General features: G+C 35.0%; 1 protein-coding gene and 1 pseudogene across 2 annotated transcripts in view; both read right to left on the bottom strand.

Annotated features, from left to right (window-relative positions):
- The window catches only part of p130CAS (Serine_rich_CAS and FAT-like_CAS_C domain-containing protein p130CAS), a 162,121-nt gene that overhangs the window by 100,576 nt on the left and 41,983 nt on the right, over positions 1-19,562 (bottom strand). The gene's annotated exons all lie outside the window — the stretch shown is intronic.
- The window catches only part of LOC143259823 (uncharacterized), a 53,856-nt pseudogene continuing 40,321 nt past the window's right edge, over positions 6,028-19,562 (bottom strand).

The raw sequence follows: 19,562 nt of genomic DNA, 5'->3' as shown, positions 1-19,562 counted from the left end.
GGTTGCTACTGACTCTCATTCATACACTTGCTGTGACCTCGCTGAGTTTTTTCACAATCAGGTGGCCGTGAGAATCGTGGCAGGGATGTATGTACTCCACTTTTTTTGTTTCCGAGAAGTGAGTTCGGTGGTGTAATTAAGAAAACTGAGACGCTGGGCGAGTTTATCTCGTTTTTGGGAAACTAAGCTCGGTGTATTAATTTTATGTATATTAACTGCTGCTCATTTAATCTCTCACAAATTGACATCTTTTTTCCGTTTCTACCGATTTGTAACGCGTTATCTCTACCGAACTGTAGCTACGAAAAATATCAGAACAATGAAAAAAATGTAATTAATGAAAGCTAAACTGATATAAATCGTCGTTTGTTGGCTTTATCAAAATATGTGAAATGTATATCGATCTTTTATATCGTAAATTTTTAAATGATGTACCGAGATGAAATTTTGGTTTCATTTTAAAATTCAAAGTTGTATGAAGATTAGCTCACTATAGAAAATCGTCGAGTTTCACCATTATCGCGACCACAATGGAGTATCAAAGACGAATGTATGTAATGTTAATTAAAAAACTCCAAGGTTCCTTTGATATTTTAGAAAGTGTAGTGAAATAAAAAATCGATATGTAATCACTCTGTTAATTGTTTCGAATACGATAAAATTCACGTCAAATATTTTTTAATATATTAATTATTAAGTTATTAAAAATTAACTATTATATTATTAAAACTTGTATTTTATCGAATAATATAAAATATTAATTCACGTGATGTAACCACATGTTACGCAATGTCCTGTAAAAATGTTATCGGTGGGAGGTCTCTGGGTCGCAGTTGGCAGTAACCCTGTCGCAGAGTTGGGCAAATTTTATTTTAAATAATAAATAACAAATTAAAAATTATACTAATATTTAATTTACAAATAATAATTAATAATAATGAAATAATAAATAATACATAATATAAATAATAATGAAATTTATTTGATTAAAAGAACATTTAAATAAATCCACAAATAATTTGATTATTATTTCTTGTTTGCAAATAAAATACTACTTTTTATTCGAATTTAGGTGACCGTAATAAGTAATCTCCGTTTTCTTTTTTTGTTTATCGTGTAATAAATATTAATTTCCATTTATTATCGTTGAAGAACTTGAGTCTTTCTTCGTGAACTCAATGATATCGCTTGGAGCGATTGAAAACCATTGTTGCCGTATAAATAATAAATAGTAAACAATTAAATGATAATTAATAGGTAACAGTTGAAATTTTATTTCTAAATAAGAAATAAATTTTATTATTTTAAAGAAATTATTTAAATCTATATAAGTAATAAGTAATTATTTTTGTCTTTTATTTAAACTTCCAAATAATTTTCTATTTACTTAAGCGAAGCCCAACTCTGTCCCGCCGATTGCAACAATGAGTATAGAATACTATAAATACTAGAAAGAGTGCGTCACACCGCGCGCCGTTGCGGTGCGTTCGCTGGAATAATGAAAATCATTCGATTCGCGGATACGATCGCTGCAAATTCCGTACATGTGGAGATCCGAGTCAGAATTAAGCAAACCACAAGCATTTCTGGTAACGCGGAGGCAGGTATCCGTCGAACCGGATCTCCCTCGATTGGACTTCCGGTTAACCGAGCCCTCCTGCTTCCGGCGAGGAGACCGACGACTCGTGAAATCGAAGGGTGCCCCCGGTAATTCGATGGAACTCGTTTCCCCTAAAACCAGGAATAATCGGTAGCTTGACTTTTTTTACAAGAACGCAACCCCTCGATCGAACATGATCGCTTCTGGCAAGAGTACGAGGTATAATACCGACCGCAAAAACGAAACAGTCGAAACCCCCTGCAATAGTAACCGCAGAAAATCAAGCAAAATGGACAACCAATTTTCTGTGATCATTTTTTTACTTTCCAAAATGTTTCTCAAAGCTCCGCTAATTCGCGACGAGTATACTCGTCATAAAATAGAAAGTTGAAATTTCTTCGTGACGAGTATACTCGTCATAAAATAAAATGATGACATTTCTTCATGACGAGTATACTTTTTATGACGAGTATACTCGTCAAAAACAGCTCTTGACAGCAGACAAAGTCAGCTGTCTATCTATTCATTTATCACTACACACTTCGTGCAAAACTTGCATTTGCTTGGAAGGACAAAAGCAATTACGGTTTTCTAATTTGATCAATTTGAACCTAGAACGAGAATTTAAACAATGTTTTTGTAGATCTTGGTAACATATTGGTAAAGATCTGACTTGGTAACTTGGCAAATTTGATCTAAATCAGTTAACATTGTTATAAATAGACTATAGATTTCATGAATTTACAATAGAAATAGGTTAGTGAAATTGAAAACAATGAAAATATTAAAAAACTTGACGGATAATGTTGTTTTATTTTCAAGTCACTGAAATTATTAAAGGAAGAATGATATTTTGCTATTACGGGGAAAAAAATCAGAAGAAAATTTCTTTTACGAAAAAACCTAACAAAAATAAGGGAAGACCAATCAGATAATGAATCGGATGCAACGGATATGGGACTATAAAAAAGAGCCAGTTTTATTTCTAACTCTAAAACTGAAAAAATAAATACTTTAATAATAAATCTTTCATCTAAATTGATTTGGAACTATTTTTTTGCCAGAAACTGGAATATCATTGCACGAGTCAAATCAGATCACTTCAGTAAAAATAGATATATTAGGTCTATCGGAAAGTTCTGTCCGATAGTGTCACTTCAAGTTTCAATCCATATGCACATGTTAATTTGAGACGTATATGACTATCTCTCTTTATCATTGCATTTACACGCATGTACTCTCCTAAATAAACTGAAACAAAGATGTCTCATGTCATTATTAAGTGAGACGCGATCGTGAAAACATGGCTACCGATGATAATGCCAGGCCACATGCTGTTTTGGCGACTCGTCAGAAAATCGCAGAGCTAGGCTGGGAAATTCTGTCACATCCACCATACTTCCCAGACCTAGCACCGTCCGATTATCACTTGTTCCTCTCTTCGCAAAACTTTTTACAGGAAAAAAATTCAAAACTGAAGCTGATGTCAACCAAGCACTGGTTGAGTTCTTCGCCTCTAAAAATAAATCATTTTTAAAAAATGGCATTTACAAGTTGCCATCACGCTGGCAAGAAGTCGTAAGTAACGATGGAAAGTATATTCTACAATAAATATTATTAAATGTATGAAAATTGTGTTATATTTCAATTCAAAAACGGACAGAACTTTCCGGTAGACCTAATATAATCAATATCTGTAAATCTGGTGTTAAAGGTTCGAATATTTCAGCGTGCGACAGTGCACAGAATGACGCCAATTCGAATACCACGCGACCACGTCTATACACCGACTGTACGCCAGTTTGGAATCGCGGAGGATATCTATGGACGCCTTATATTTCATGATCGACAATATCGTAAATGTTTATTGCCGGTAGGTTACCGTTGCAAAGGAGAATTCCGCGTTCCCACAAATTCGGTCCGCGGCCCCATAAAGAAGGGTACACATACAGCGGCGATGTGCACCGTCCGCTTTACATAGAAAAGTAGCAAAGCGAGATCGCTTATGCTCGCGCGGCAATAAATACTTTGCTGCTGCAGGCGGAGAGAAAGAGATTGCAGCCGGCGAGCGTCAGTCCGGCAGCAGAGAGGCTCTCGGTGAAAGACTCTTACGATTTTACGGCTTGTTCGGGCGAGCAGCGCGAACTTTGAAGGCGCACCACCGTGTTGCTCGGCAATTACTACGGTCAACCTCGTAACTCCTAGCGAGCTACTCGCCCAAGACCCGTGTTCCCCGGATCGATTTGAAATTAGAATCGCTGTGGGTACACGTGTAGCCTCCGATCGGTTGATGTTCGCGTGCGCATTTACGCCGGTGTCCAACCGCTCGATTATTTATTGTTCTCTTATGAAATACGAGCCGAATGGTCGTCTCGATCGAATATTTCCAACGAAGATACATACTATTTGCGATTGTTATGATTGAACTGCGGATATTTCTGTGGTTGCAAGGTAGAACACGTCGCATGTCACACAGTTTCAACAAATTTAACCTTTCGCATTCGAGGCTATTTCAGCTGCGAAATGAAAGCGTTTGTTTCAAGCTACAGCATTTCCATTCGGTACGGTTGTTTTTATTCGATATATTGGAAATTTAACCTGTTTGCTTATAGAAGACTTCTATTTTTTAACAATTTGTCGAATGCAAACTTTAATAATGTGTAAATTTTTTGTGTCGCCTCAGAGTCGCCGATCGAGTGCAAAGGGTTGAGTTACTGCATTAATTGAATCGCAGCATACAGGATTTACGTATTTATCGGGAAGAATCATCGTGATAACAGATTCGATAGATTCAACAAAATTATGCAATTTGGAGCGTTACTAATAAGTAACATTGATGATCAGGACTTTAAGCGACAACATCTTGAATATGCTGAACCTGCCGGAGCGTTGAAACGACCGCTTTTTAAACTTTTAGCAAGATTTTGTCAATTCAATGTTTTCGTTTTTCTTCGATTCTTTTCTATAATATATAGCTACTTAATTTTTCAATATCTATCTCTGTTCTTCTTTCGTGTTTTCTGATAGTCATATTATATTTCTATTAACGATGTCCGCATTGAAATCACGAACTTATTATTACTGTTAGATTTTTCAAGGAAAGCGCCATCCGTTTGTGTTTTAGCCACAAGCCACATATTCATGCACAGTTTCTTTCATATTTGCGACGCAATATGTTCGATATGAAATAATAATAATGCGTTAACATGCGATTGTGTATGTAAAATTTCCAAAGAACAAGTAAGATTTTAGGGTATGAAAAGACAACGAAAGCTAGAAATAGTAGAATACCACTGAATATTGTGAGAAATGAAAGTCGCGACGCGAATTCCCGGAAGACAATACAAAATGGATACGATTAATTCCGTTTAAAAGCGGTATACTCTTCCCCATCTCGACCATTTTCTTTTTTATTTTTTCTTCTTAAAGAAATTTATGTGGACACGTCCTGGCAATCCCAGCAATTGTTTAAAAACATTTCAAATCAAATTTCCCAAGAGTTAATTCGAAAAATTCCTGAAATTACATGAAAAATGTAAGTAATAGTAGCTTTTTTCTTTTTTTAATAATGCATACAATTTCTATGAAAGAAACACATTTTTATTTACAATAATTTCTATTGAATCAAAACATAATGTGAACGAACGAACAATGAATATTAGTTTTTCCTTAAAGAGAATTTAATAGCAGTTGGATATTTTTTACGGTTTCCGGCGACGACCTCTAAGTTTTCTCAGTTTCATTTTTTGTGAGAATGTTATTATAATCCTGAATGAATTATAATCTAATTTCTAACGTAATTTACAACAACTGTCTACTCAAGTTTTTTAATTCCACTTTTGTAACAAGGATCATCCTTCCATGTTGAAGGGACTTTGGCAAGGAAAGATTTGTGCTGATAGAAAATCTTGTGAAGAAAGTTTTTGTACCAGGAGTTACAAAAGACGAAGACTCGATGTTTCTAAAGGAAGAAAAATCATTTTGGTGCAGAACGTATCTCTTCGGTTGATTTTTTTCTTCCTCCTCTTCTTCACCTTTGTCTGCTTCCAATATAGCTTGAGCCATGTTTGTCTCAACGGATATTGGAAAATTGCCATCAAATAAGGATAAAGCGGCAATTTTGGGAACCAAGTACCAGAGATGGTTGGAAAATGTTTTCGCAGAAGCTTTTTACCGATTTCTGAATCAATAGTCTGATAACTTATCGATTGACGTATGAATGAGAAATCATGATAAGATGCTTCAATTGCTTCTGACGACAGAAACCAGGTTCGAATGTACGATTCGAATGAAAATACATGATCTTTTGTTTTGAATTTTAAAAAATCGTTTTTTATAGGAATGTAGTCATAGGTTACGTAAAAAATAAATAAAAAATCTAGGTAATAATATTGAGTATTTATTTTGAAAAAAAGTTGTATGTAGACTTTTGGCAACAATATGCTTTTATTACTAAAATTATTGTAGACGTAAACGAATGGTCATGTATTTATATTATCTATTAGTATAGGAATTTTCACATTATTTATAAATGAAATGCAGCAAAGCAATTGCGATTTTTGTTGTGACACAAAGCAACCTTGCATTTGATGCACTCAGTCCGTGAAAATCCTTTGCAACCTGGAAGTTATCACCCACCACATTCAAATGTCAAAAAACATATAACTTACTCGCCAAAAGTAATGTCAAGTCTTTTATTTCACACATGGTCTATTGTCTATTGTTATCAACGTGTGTTCGGAAACGCACATACTCAGGTTTTTGAATAAAATTAAGTGGAACTGGAATGTAGACAATTGGCAACAATATGCATTTAAGGGATAAAGAGTTTTTCTCCTTATAACTGAAATTGATTTTGAAACAGATACAGTAAATTCTTCCTAACTTTCCTTCAGTTGGTAAACAAAAATTATAGTTGTCGATTGTCAACAATTATAAAAACAAGGTGCAAGACTCGAATAATCGTATCTCCTCTTCTCGAATTGTCCATTTTTGGTTACAAGCTGAAAGAAAATTAGGGAGAATTTACTGTATATCTTGAATGCATAAATTGCCTTTGTCATACACCTACCGTGAATTACAGCTCCTGGTATACAAAACGATATCCCGTTCGTCGGAATGTCGCCAAGAAAGATAATCGCTAACTCCAACAATTCTCGGTAATCATCTCGCTGTTGTTTCTACGTAGAAAGGTGATGTTCAAGAAATTCAAGAATGGTAGAGCTGACATCATCAGGCACCTCATTGCTATCGGTTATGTATATCTTTTTGTCGAGTTACGTTCAGGTTTCTCTAAATCTTTTGAAAATCGCCATGTTTGGGCCAGAAATTGCACCCATCGGTGAATCGAAACAGCCTCTCAAAACTAATTCAAAAATGTAATGACGGCAAGGGAACTACAACAGGTCGTTATTGAACAAATTTTCTAAATTTGCACAAGTGCCATTTACTCGACCTGCGTTGCTTGCTGTCGTATCAAAGCAAATTGCCTGAATTTTGTCGGTTATATCCCACTTCTCCACTGTTTAGTAAACAACCATGGCTTGCTCTTCTCCTGAAGATGTTGGTATTTACGAGACTCCAAACAATTGCTCCTTGTTTTGTAAAGCAACTGTTATTGTCAGATTATCAACCCTTTCAAAATTTGTGAGTGCTGGGAGCAGCCGGACGAAAATTTAAAAATTTCATGATCGATGAGGATCGCTAGGATAAGCGTGGATATTACTGCGTACGCCCCAAATACTGTGGTATTTTATAAAAGTAATAAAAATCTAATATTTTATAATGTATAATCTCTTTATAGTGTGTAATCTTCTAAAAATGAATCACATAATTTTTTATATGTTTAATAATAATATTATCATTTATAATGATAATTCATGATATACAAGTAACAGCAATCGTAGTTTTAGTTCATTTATTGACTTTTGATATTCAGAAGCTTATGAAAACGTCGAGTCTTATAAAATACTTGTAATTAATAATAAGCTATTCATTTTAGCGTTATTTTTAGATAAAGTAATCATTACTTTGATACAAAAATCGACATACAATATCACTATCAACTGTCCTCAAATATTATTTACTAACACAGTATTTGGCGCATAGTTTTTTACTGTGAGTGCACATTACTGCGGTACTTTTTTTTTTACTGAACTGCATACCTTATCGTAGACAGCGCAGTTCTCGATGAGCCGATGCGAACACGTTTGATCGTAGAATACCTATACCTAATTTGTAAAGTGCTACAGTGAGAATATCTTGATCCTAGCTGAACGTAGCTGTGTGTGTACATTTAAAAGAAAATGGGTTATGTCAACCTTGACACGCAGTAATCGGAACGTCCACAGTAATCGGAACGTCCGCAGCATTTAGCTCGCAGTAATAGATACATAACCGCAGCAATGTTATATTGTGGTACTATATATATAATACAATATTTTTATATATATACTTTTCACAAAATATTGGATCTCTAAAAGCACAAATTTCATTAAAAAGCGTAATATAAAGAAAGCATACGTGGCTGCGGTTATATTACCAATATAATATTTATATATTTTGTGAAAAGTAAATATTGCAGTCAAAGAATAACATGTACAGCTCAAGTTGTCAATTTATTGGCGTGAAAGGTCTTATTTTCTCTGTCAAAGTTCACCTTCATTAAGAAACCGCAGTAATACCTACACTTATCTTACTTACCTTACGATTGATTTAAAATTTTGCACACATCGTGTTTTGTAGACTGAAACAAGATGGGGGGGGGGGGGTTAAACCTTTAGAAAGTTGAAAAATAAGGATCACTCTACAGGAATACGGATTAAACGATTTAAAATGAAATTACAATGTATATACATATATAATTCCGCGACTATCGAACATGGAACTGATTCGAAATGTATAAGCGATATTCGTAATTACTTTGCAATGCAGTAGCGGATAATCAATATACGTTCAGATTTGCTGGGTTCTGAAAGCTTTCAATACGTAGGATTAATAATTGAATAATCTAAAATTTAATAACAATGCGTACAGAATATCCACACCATTCGGTGGAGAAACTGATAAGCGATATCTGCAACTATTTCACGGTGGAATAATTAAAATCGGAATAAATGTTTCTGAGTTCTGCGACCCACGAGCGGGTTAGAATCATAATGCCGTGCGTCTCATTTCCCTCGTTGTGAACAAATTTACCGTTGAGATAATCTGAAGCTAAGTTAATTTATACTAATCTTATAACCTTTTAACCTTTTTAACCTTATAACATTTTGGCATGTATGAATTATATTTTATTTATATATAAATAAAATATATATATATATATATATATATATATAATATAATATATTTTAAGACACAAGCCAAAAGTTTCGAAAATGTCACTTACGCCACTGTGATTCTAATCCACTCGTATCATCGTCGGGTTAAAGGACAACCGAAAATCCAATCAACCACATAAATTTGTTTTCCGAATATTTTTCATAAGTAACTTAATTTATGTTCCTATTTGAATATTCGAAATCATTCAGCTTTACGAAATTTGTATGATTTCTTTCGAAACTTCATCAAACCACAGCAAACAGGTTTGGTCGATTTCGCTCGGGAGTTAATAAAACGAACGTCGCTGAAAAATAAGATTTCGGCTCGACTTCGTTTAATTACGCTCCGAATAAACTCGCAATTCGCGGATCGTAACGCTCAAGCGTGGACGATCGTGACGACATTCACTTTCAAGTCTGCGCAAACAATGCCGTCATCCAAATACGGATAAAGCAACGATGCACGCGCGGCGAACGGCGCTCATCGATTATTCCGCTCTGCTCCAAGGAGAAACTGATTCGAAATGATAAGCGAAGCAACTAAACACAATAAATGACTCACGGTACGGCCAACTATTTTAATTCACGAGAAGCTCGTCCTTTCGGTTGCATAACCGGCCGGCCGGCGTTAATCACGGCTAAAAATAGCCATGACGGCCGTGCACGTTTCATTCATGCCCGGTTTCCCAGCAGCGCCGGTCACCGGCGAAATCAATTCCGGAAAAATTCGATCCCCGTCTAGACGACCTTCCCTTCCACGACCGATTAATATTCATATCACTCGCGGCGTATTCGCGGTCGTGCGATATCGATCGGGTTCTTTTCCTCCGGCACTCGAATACCAATGAGATCTGTATCGATAATCGGGAACACCACGGCACAGGGAAATCAACCGGGTAATCTCTCCGCGATATTATGCCCGGCGTTCGCCTACTGCGAGTCTGCGAGGAAGCTGAAAGGCCCGGCCTCCGAGAAAACCGAGGTGAACGTCTCGAGACTACGCTCCCGGAGCTCTCGATGCTGCCGGCGCTTGTGGTCATTAGTCAGACGAAAAGGAAAGTCAGCTTCAGAAAGCTGAGTCAACGAAGGGCGACTCCAATTTTTTTCTCTACGTTATGCAAAAATTGTGCACGGGACTTGTAAACGACACGCGAACCGCTTATTTATTCATGAAAATCGATTTTGAAATAAAGGCTTCACAGGCCGAAATAACGATAGGATCGTCTTATTTTTACGACAAAACAGCGCGTTTCGTGTAATATTTCTGTTTTTCTTTATTAGCGGTTTTTCTTTACAATGCATTCTGTGAGAAACGTAATTATTTGAATAATATAATTTTTTAATAATATGGTTATGTCGATATTACAAAAATTTGGAAATTCTATGCGAAATAAATATACATAGGTTCACTTGATATCTTCGTGTTTGAATTTAAAATATTATCACAAATGCAATTATAAATTGCTTAATTAAGATGGAAGCATAACATTTAGTTAGTACCCCATTGTTTTGTATGACCTCAGATATCCATTGCGACACGTGGCAGGATGATAATGAATTTAAATTAATTTGATATGCTAATAAAGATAATAAATTAATTGATATCCGGAAAATGAAACTTTTTAAAACTATTTAAAACTGTTTAGAGAACGAGAAACATTAGAATGAGAAACTCGGGATACTCTTTTTACACGATGTATATCGATTGATCCTGTATATAAAGGGGAAAAATGAGAAACAAATGATGTACAGGGTGCCCATTTAAGTTAAGTTTCATTTAAGAACATTGTATTACAAAAAAGGTTTCAAACAAAAGTTGTGCATTTTTTTACGTAGAATATGATTCCAAAATAAAAAATATAGGTTAATGATTTTAAAAATGAGATTACCTTGAAATAATCTTGGAAACACCCACGTATTAAAAAACTAGTAATGCCATTTGATTCGTTAGTCGAAATACTAAAGGACATATGTCACTTTTTTTTTTTAAATCACGTGTCTACGAGATTTTTTACCATTTCAACTTGAATGAGACACCCTGTATATTGTAAGATTGAACGTGTAATTCTTACTGATTAAGCGTATATAATATGCCACAAGTTTTGGTGTAAAATAGCTTAAGCAACCGCCTGACTTCGTTGCCACCGCGTATACAGAGCAGAAGCTCGAGCAGCGGGCAGATCGATAAGTTTGTTCCTAACAACGGTGTTTAAAAGAACTCTCCTCGGTCTCTCAGTCTGCTTCATCATCTTCGCGGTAATCTCTGTCTAAGAACGAAACGCTGCTTCCGCGGGCTCTAACTGACTCTTTGGTCGCGGCTACAATGGAAGAAGCTAACGATGTGCCCATAGAAAAAGAGAAGAAAGCCGCCAACTAATCTTCGCAGACGTAAAGTCGATATCGGTTCCCGTTTGGATCGATCGAACGGAAATCGGAAAATAATAAACAATCGTGGGATAATCCGATCCTTCGATACGCTTTTTATCTAACAAGCGCTCGAATATCCTTTACGCCTTTTCTATTATTACGATGCTCTTTGTAGCAACCAGAGTCGGGAATTATTCGAATTGCTTCGAACAAATATTTATCTAAGATAATTATACGAATGAATTCGTTTTAGTTGAATATTTCGTTCGAATAACGTTCATTCATTATTCGTCATAAATTATATTATATAATATAATAATAATTCTTTATTCTTTACTCTAAACTAATATTTTTTACGGTAAATTTTCACTTCGTGGTGTCATTAATTAAATGGTTTTGATGTTCTGAAAATTCCTGGAGTTGATATTCGGCACTTGATGTACCAAATAGGAACATCCAGATACTTTTCATACCGCAACAGTAAAGAAAAACGCCGCATGTCATATTTTTTCATTTTCGTGCAATTGTCACTCGAAATACAGTAAATGCTTCCCAATTGTCCTTCAGCTTGTAAACAAAAGTGGACAATTTGGAAAGAAGAGATTCAATTATTTTAATCTTGCACCTTTACAGTAGTTGACAATCGGCAACTATAAAAACGATGCGCAAGGCTCGAATAATTGTATCTCCTCTTCCCAAATTGTCCATTTTTTTATTTACAAGCTGAAGGACAATTGGGCAGAATTTACTGCACTTAGTTATTTATTCTTCGTATCAGTAATATCTTAAATTTTATTACCTTTTCGAGCTTATCGAATTTGTTTCTACAATTTTTTTCTGAGACTTACGTAAATCCTATATTCTGCAGCTCGATTAATGCATACACTGAAATTTTTGGAAATTTTGACATTTTTATAGAATTACTTATTTATAGAATTTGCAACAAACAAACTACGGATTTTAAGTATTCGCGATAAAAATGAATACATCGAATACAAAACTGTGATGACATTAAAAGAATTTAAAGATATTGTTACATTACTTTTCAACTTATTACAATTATTAAAAGAAAAAAATACATTTTTATCTAATTTATGGTCTACACAGCTGACATAGTCAATTTCTGCTTCCCATAAAGATCCAAGAAGTTAGAATCATTGATCTTTAATTTATCTAAAAATGTTCCACCTCAATTACAACAACTAGGAGTTAATTAAAAATTGATCTTCTCGGTAAGATTAATACATTGAAAATAATACGATGGTATTTTAAATCCATCTCCACTTTTGTCTGTTTCACCTGCTCAATTTTGTAACAACCGCACAACATCCGCAGCTTAGATGCGAACTATAATATTTAGCGATGGTTTGCTATTACAGCGAAGTGTAGTTTGATGGTTTGATCTTTACCTTCGGAACACCCTATTCAGCTGTTGTGAAACTTCTTCGTGAACATGGCCATCCTTCACGAACTTCTCACGCAAAAAGGAAAGTTTGCAGAACACGGGCAGGAAAGGAGTGGGACGAAAAGTATCGAAAACAAACGCGAACATGAACAAATTGTCATTTATTTTTGTGACGTTAAAGTATCCAGAACCTTCACGACATGAACTACTATCTTAAAAGCTTTCACTATTTTTCAACTTGAAAAATTTACTTACCATTCAATGCAGTTAATTAATTTTATTATAACATTTTCATCGCTAATAAGAACTTCGTTTCCATAACTGATTTAATATTTTCTTTATTAATAAGCAGCCCAATTCTAATTAATAAATGGATTAATTTATTATATGCATAGAAGATTGAAAATCTTTGCTTTTCTCCATTAAATCTTTCGCTTGAAACATTTTTGAAAATAGTATACACATTGAAAGTTGTACTAGACTGAATTTTCAATGCATTCGTAGCAATCGAATATTTGTAAACAAAATAAAGAAGCATGAATATTACAGAAATCAATGATCTTTCCATTTTATCACTACCACAAGAAATTTTTTAATCAATGGAGAAACATTTCTTCTCATTCTGCTTTTTATAAAATAATCATTTCGTTAAATACGTTGACCGTCATGTGAATTATGCAATTATGGGTGATATACAGTAAATTCTCCCTAATTGACGCTCAGAATTTGGGAAGATGAGTTACGATTATTCGAGCCTTGTGATTCGTTTTTACATTTGTTGACAATTGGTAACTATAAAAACGAGTGGCAAGATTTGAATAATCGTATCTTCTCTTCTCAAATTGTCTATTTCTGCGCACAATCTGAACGTCGATTAGGGAGAAATTACTGTAATTCTTTTCCCATCTAGAAGAATTGATTTTTCTCATCGAGAGAATATTGACATCTTTCTTCAAACAATTAAGAAGAAAGAAAGATTAAGCAAGGCTGCATATTTGATACGATGGTCTTAATAAACACGCTTAAATGTCAACAGATATAATTAGCATATAGTTTGTGCAATAGTAAATCACATTAGCTAATAAGATCAGCTAATAAGGTGACATCGTTTATTCGATCTAAAAGAAAATTGCTTTTTAGCTTTACGAGACTTTTCAGACTGGTTGTTCGGCAGTCAACATATGTATGCATAGAACACCATTATTGTATTAACAGTTCGCCAGCGGTTCCTTGGTCACTTCTGACAACAAAACCTTTTACATTTCATTTCATAGTGCCTGACGTGTATTAATTTAGTTCGGGTTAAATGTGACTCAGCACCGCCTTCAGACTCACCACCCGACCGTCCGCTTTCCGACTGTTAAAAAGAAAAGGAGAAGAACTTTATCGTCGATCCAATATTTACAGCAAAATCAAACGATCTATAGAACGATAGGAGAAATATGTTCCGTAGCTAATCACAATCACATAGTTTATATCTAGTCTAGATTCTTATCTCACTGTTAAGAAATTCTCGTACATCGTTACTTATTTCATTATTAAAGAAAATCGTTTCGAGACTACATGATTCTTCTCGGACGTTCAATCAATATGTAAAGTACAACACGAGTTCGATCTTAAATAATAAGATAGAGATCAATTTTATCGGGGGTATTTTTAAAATTTGAAAGCGATGTCGAGAAAGCTTCAAGATATTCTCGACTGATTTACAACACATCGTCACGAAATTACGGAAGATCCGGAGATTCACGAAGGAACGTGAAACGGACACTCTTCCTGGTCGCTGTTTATATGTATAGTTAAATTACACTTAATCTCTCGTCGTTCAGCTTTCAATGAGGCGAATTATTTATTATACGTAGTATCCTGCGGCGATTCCCAGGAATACCATTAGTAATTTATTCTCCTTCCTGTCGGAGGCTTAATTGGACGAACGACGACGTCCAGTGGAAACCAGAGGTCGGCTGCCTATCGACCTAATGACAAGCGATAAGTACTTATGCGCTTGTTCCTCGTCTCAAATTGAATCGCATCCAACGACCGTTCTTAGAATTATGAGCTTTGCCGGGGAACGACGGTAAATCTGCTCCAACGATAACGGCACTACTCGTGTAATATCAGCAGCCTGAGATTGATCAAACGAATCCAGATGCTAACGGGAACGTGTGCATCACTGCTCGTGCGGATCGCTGAATCACTACGATGCAATTTATTCTGCGGTTCGGGCTGCGTTTCCGTGAAAATACGCATTTCGTGAGTTGCTCGTTGTTTTAAGTAAGTCGCTCGAAGAGCTCCGCAAGTTAACCACAATTTAAGAATCTTGAAAATATCTTTTTTCATTTTTAAATATCCCTTTTGTTCCGGAGCTGTAATTCCATTTTATATGTACAATTTTTAAAATTGCACACACATCATTAAATTATTTGAATAAAATATATTTAATACTTAAATATAATACTTTTGTATTTATTATATATTATTATTATATATTACTATATTAATATACAGGGTGTTCCACAATTACTTTAACAGCCGAAAATAAGGGGTAGCTGAGGTCATTTGAAGTAACTTTTTCCTTTGCGAAAATGCAATCTGCGGCTTTGTTTACGAGTTATTAACGGAAAACACTGACCAATGAGAGGTGACGGCGCGAAGTTCGAGAGCCCGCAGCACGAGGCTTTGACAGATGGTCGGGACGGACTCGAGCAGCGTTCGAAGTATTGAACAAATCACGAAGCGAGAACTTTCGGATTTTTTTTACTACGTAACAGTAATATTTTTAAGGAAGAATATTTACTAATTTTTCGGACCCGAAATAATAAATAATTTAACCGTGACGGCCGTTTTAATTTTCCAGTGTGCATGACACCTCTTGTGTAACATATGAAATTTTTAAGCAAGGTGTACAGTGAAAATTAACAAAGTACGTAAATGATATTTTACGTAAATGATATTTTATTTAAATAATTCCGTGTCCGAACACAGTTCAACGAATGATTCGCAAAGCTAATTTAATAAATAATAATCGTGTTAAAGGAAGTAAGGGATATGTTTGTTAGAGAAATATGAAGAATATTATCAATAAGAAACTCACCCATTTAGTTGTAAAATCCACTTCATGTATCCGACGGCGACGAACAGAAGGATGTCTTCGGGCAGGCAATTTCAACGTTTACTTTCACTGCACTATCACTAAACACTGATCACTTATCAATAATATTTATGGACGAACTTTCCTGGGTTAATATGTATAGCTCTGAAAAGAGCCGATTTTTTTATGCGACGCGTTCGAAGTTCTCACTGTTAACAACACGTGTGTACCGCGTTGTCGAGATGAACTGCAGAAGACTGGCACGATGGCCAACAGTGTTTCGTTTTCCTACGAGCGAATTTCAACTGTTTCCCATCGAACGCGAACATTGTGTTCTTAACGATATGAATTTCGAACGCCTCGCATAAAACAGTCGGCTCTTTTCAGGGCCATACATATTAACCCAGGAAAAAGTTGGTCCATAAATATTATTGATAAGTGATCAGTGTTTACTGATAATGCAGTGAAAGTAAACGTTGAAATTGCCTGCCCGGAGATATCCTTCTGTTCGTCGCCGTCGGATACAGATCAACTGCGCAGTTCATCATACATTGTACGAGGTCAATGCACTATCCTCCTGCACACATTTCCGTGCATGAAGTGGATTTACAACTAAATGGGTGAGTTTCTTATTGATAATATTCTTCATATTTCTCTAACAAACATATCCCTTACGTCCTTTAACACGATTATTATTTATTAAATTAGCTTTGCGAATCATTCGTCGAACTGTGTTCGGACACGGAATTATTTAAATTAAAATATCATTTACGTACTTTGTTAATCTTCACTGTACACCTTGCTTAAAAATTTCACATGTTACACACGAGGTGTCATGCACACTAGAAAATTAAAACGGCCGTCACAGTTAAATTACTTATTATTTCGGGTCCGAAAAATTAGTAAATATTCTTCAGACGTTCTAAAGTAAAGGTGAACTGCGTTTTTCTTAAAAATATCACTGTTACATAGTAAAAAAAATCCGGAAAGTTCTCGCTTCGTGATTTGTTCAATACTTCGAATGCGGCTCGGGTCCGTCCCGACCATCTGTCAAAGCCTCGTGCAGCGGACTCTCTCACGGACTCTCATTGGCCAGTGTTTTTCGTTAATAACTCGTAAACAAAGCCGCAGATTGCATTTCCGCAAAGGAAAAAGTTACTTCAAATGACCTCAGCTACCCCTCATTTTCGGCTGTTAAAGTAATTGTGGAACACCCTGTATATTAATATAGTAATATATAATAATAATATATAATAAATATAAAAGTATTATATTTAAGTATTAAATATATTTTATTCAAATAATTTAATGATGTGTGTACAATTTTTAAAATTGTACATATAAAATGGATTATTATAATATATATATAGTACTTTAATACTTTTAAGCGATAAGTAATGAAGTTCACGATAATTTATTAATAAATGAAGCAGTTGTTCATGTTTTAAATGGCAAACTTCTTAAAAATCAACAAATAATTACGCTCCTGGTCACGAAAGGAATTAATGTTCTAAAGATTAACCTTGCTATGCTTTTCAATCATTCTCTGATCAGACTTCAAAGTGCAGTTATAAATTTTTATGAGAGTATCTATAGATAAAAGAATCGATAAACTATTTCCTTATCGTATTTCAAAGATACGAAATTTCATTATACTCCTTGAAATGTTACGAAAGCATAGAAATCTGCAATCTGTTTATTTTTTGTTCGATCCTCACAACCGATATTGTTTCTTTTTTATTAATGTTTCAATTCATTTTTATTAAATACGCAGAATAAATCCATAAAGACTCACAGTCTGTTCATTGCTTTGTAACACAGGCACACACTTTGTGTTTTTCCTATCAAATCGATGACAGAAAACTGCAGAAAATTATATGAATTAAAATATTCAGGACAGTCAATTTTCGTAACCAAGATCAACTGTTAGTCGAGAGTCCCACGTACTATTAAAACCTTGGAATTTGCAGTGCGTAAAATTCATTCAACGAGTATAGTCATCGTTAAAAGACAATGAGCGAGAGTCTCGCTCGAGACGTTAGTGAATGAAGTTCTTTAATGACTCATCACCCCATTACGGTCGTAATAGTAATAGGTCGTAAGTTGAACGGCCGAAATATACCTTGGGAAATGTGGGTGAAACGAATCCGACCTTCGCTGGTCATCAGAAAAGATCAATGCCAGCGTAACCCCGTGTGTTGAGCACCGGGGCCCCATGAAAATCTCATGAAATTCCTGCTTTCGTTGAGTGGACTATTCGTTTTAGTCGAGACTTAACGATGGCATTAGACTGATGACCTGTCCGGCCAACCGCATGTTTGCGCACAAACACATTTATGAGAAATTTGATAATTCTTTGGGATTTTTTTCATTTTCAATTAGGTATAATACATTTATATTTTTGGTTTATTTTTTATTTATTTTTTATTCATTTTTAGTTTATTTTTAGTTTATTTTTAGTTTATTTTTAGTTCATTTTTATTTCATTTTTCATTTCATTCTTCATCTTATTTCTCATTTTAGTTTTTTTTTATATTTTAAAGTAGTTTTAAGATTGTAAAACATTGGCGCATCGTAGAAAGCCACAGTCGGATAAAGTACGTTATTGGTAACGTATTTTTAATTAATCTTATTTAATTCTGTTTCTATATTTATTCAAGTAAACCTAACATTTCACTTCGTATTCAATTCCGCTTTTATTTAATATTTTTTAAGCTTCTATGTTTTCCAGTTGGTTTCATATTTGAAACAAATGTAAGAACCTGTTTTTCATGTTTTATACTTTTCAACATTATTTCAAATATACAACATATATATATATGCAAGAATTTATAACAATATAATTTTCTAAAAGTGTTTTCATCTGAGAAAATTTCAAAAAATTATAAAATTGCTCTTCACTATCCCGCACATTCTGCACACGTGAGTTGCAGCTGTTGAACATGTTCGTTGCTGTCAAAAACTGATTAATTACTTTATGACTACCCACATCGACCAGCCAGCTTGAAACCTCTATCTGACAACTAGACAATTATATTTGCCTTCATAATAATTATAATTATAATTTTGAACTTTTATGTTTAAAGTTTCAAAGCCTGTGATAATTATTTTCTCAATAAAATTGTGATCTTAGTATTCACTAAAAGACTGTTTTAAAATGAACATACCACTGACTCGAAACGTGTCGTTAATAATCACATTTTGATTGATTTTGACTTTGACCCGCAGCCAAAAAAAGATTGCAGACGGCGCTGCTCTAGACTCTAGTCTAGAGAAAAGTACAACATATAGGCCACTAAAGCGAGTAAAAATTCTTCTTTTTACATAACAAACTGTTCCCACTATGTCAAGCAGTCTTGTGATCGTGTTATGCATCGTACACTATATTTCTCTTGCACAGCATACGCGTACATACGGTATACTTAGAGGGATGCAGATGTACTTTCCTTCACGAATGGTAGTCTGTAACGACTCGTACGATTCGGAAAACGTCGAAGCTAAACGACATCGCGACGGATGTTTCGAAGCCGCGCGAGATTGCAACGAGGGGAACCGTTATTTTCCCGTCGTGTCGAGGGGGGGTTGGAAAGGGAGGCGAGCAATATTTTCCCGCCGGTGGAAAGGGCCAGCACGGGATCCATCAACGATCCGCACGAGCCTTCGCGTACACATGCCTCCGCCCTTGAAAGACGAACCTAATCTTTTGCAGACGAGGGATAGTCACGGCAGAGGGTGGAGGGTTACAACCCCCCGTAGACTTCTAAACTTCGTAAAAGG

This window comes from Megalopta genalis, chromosome 7 (assembly GCF_051020955.1).
Source record: "Megalopta genalis isolate 19385.01 chromosome 7, iyMegGena1_principal, whole genome shotgun sequence".
NCBI classification, from domain to species: domain Eukaryota; kingdom Metazoa; phylum Arthropoda; class Insecta; order Hymenoptera; family Halictidae; genus Megalopta; species Megalopta genalis.
Note: the sequence above shows the minus strand (reverse complement) of the source record. Positions and strands in the feature narration are given on the sequence as shown.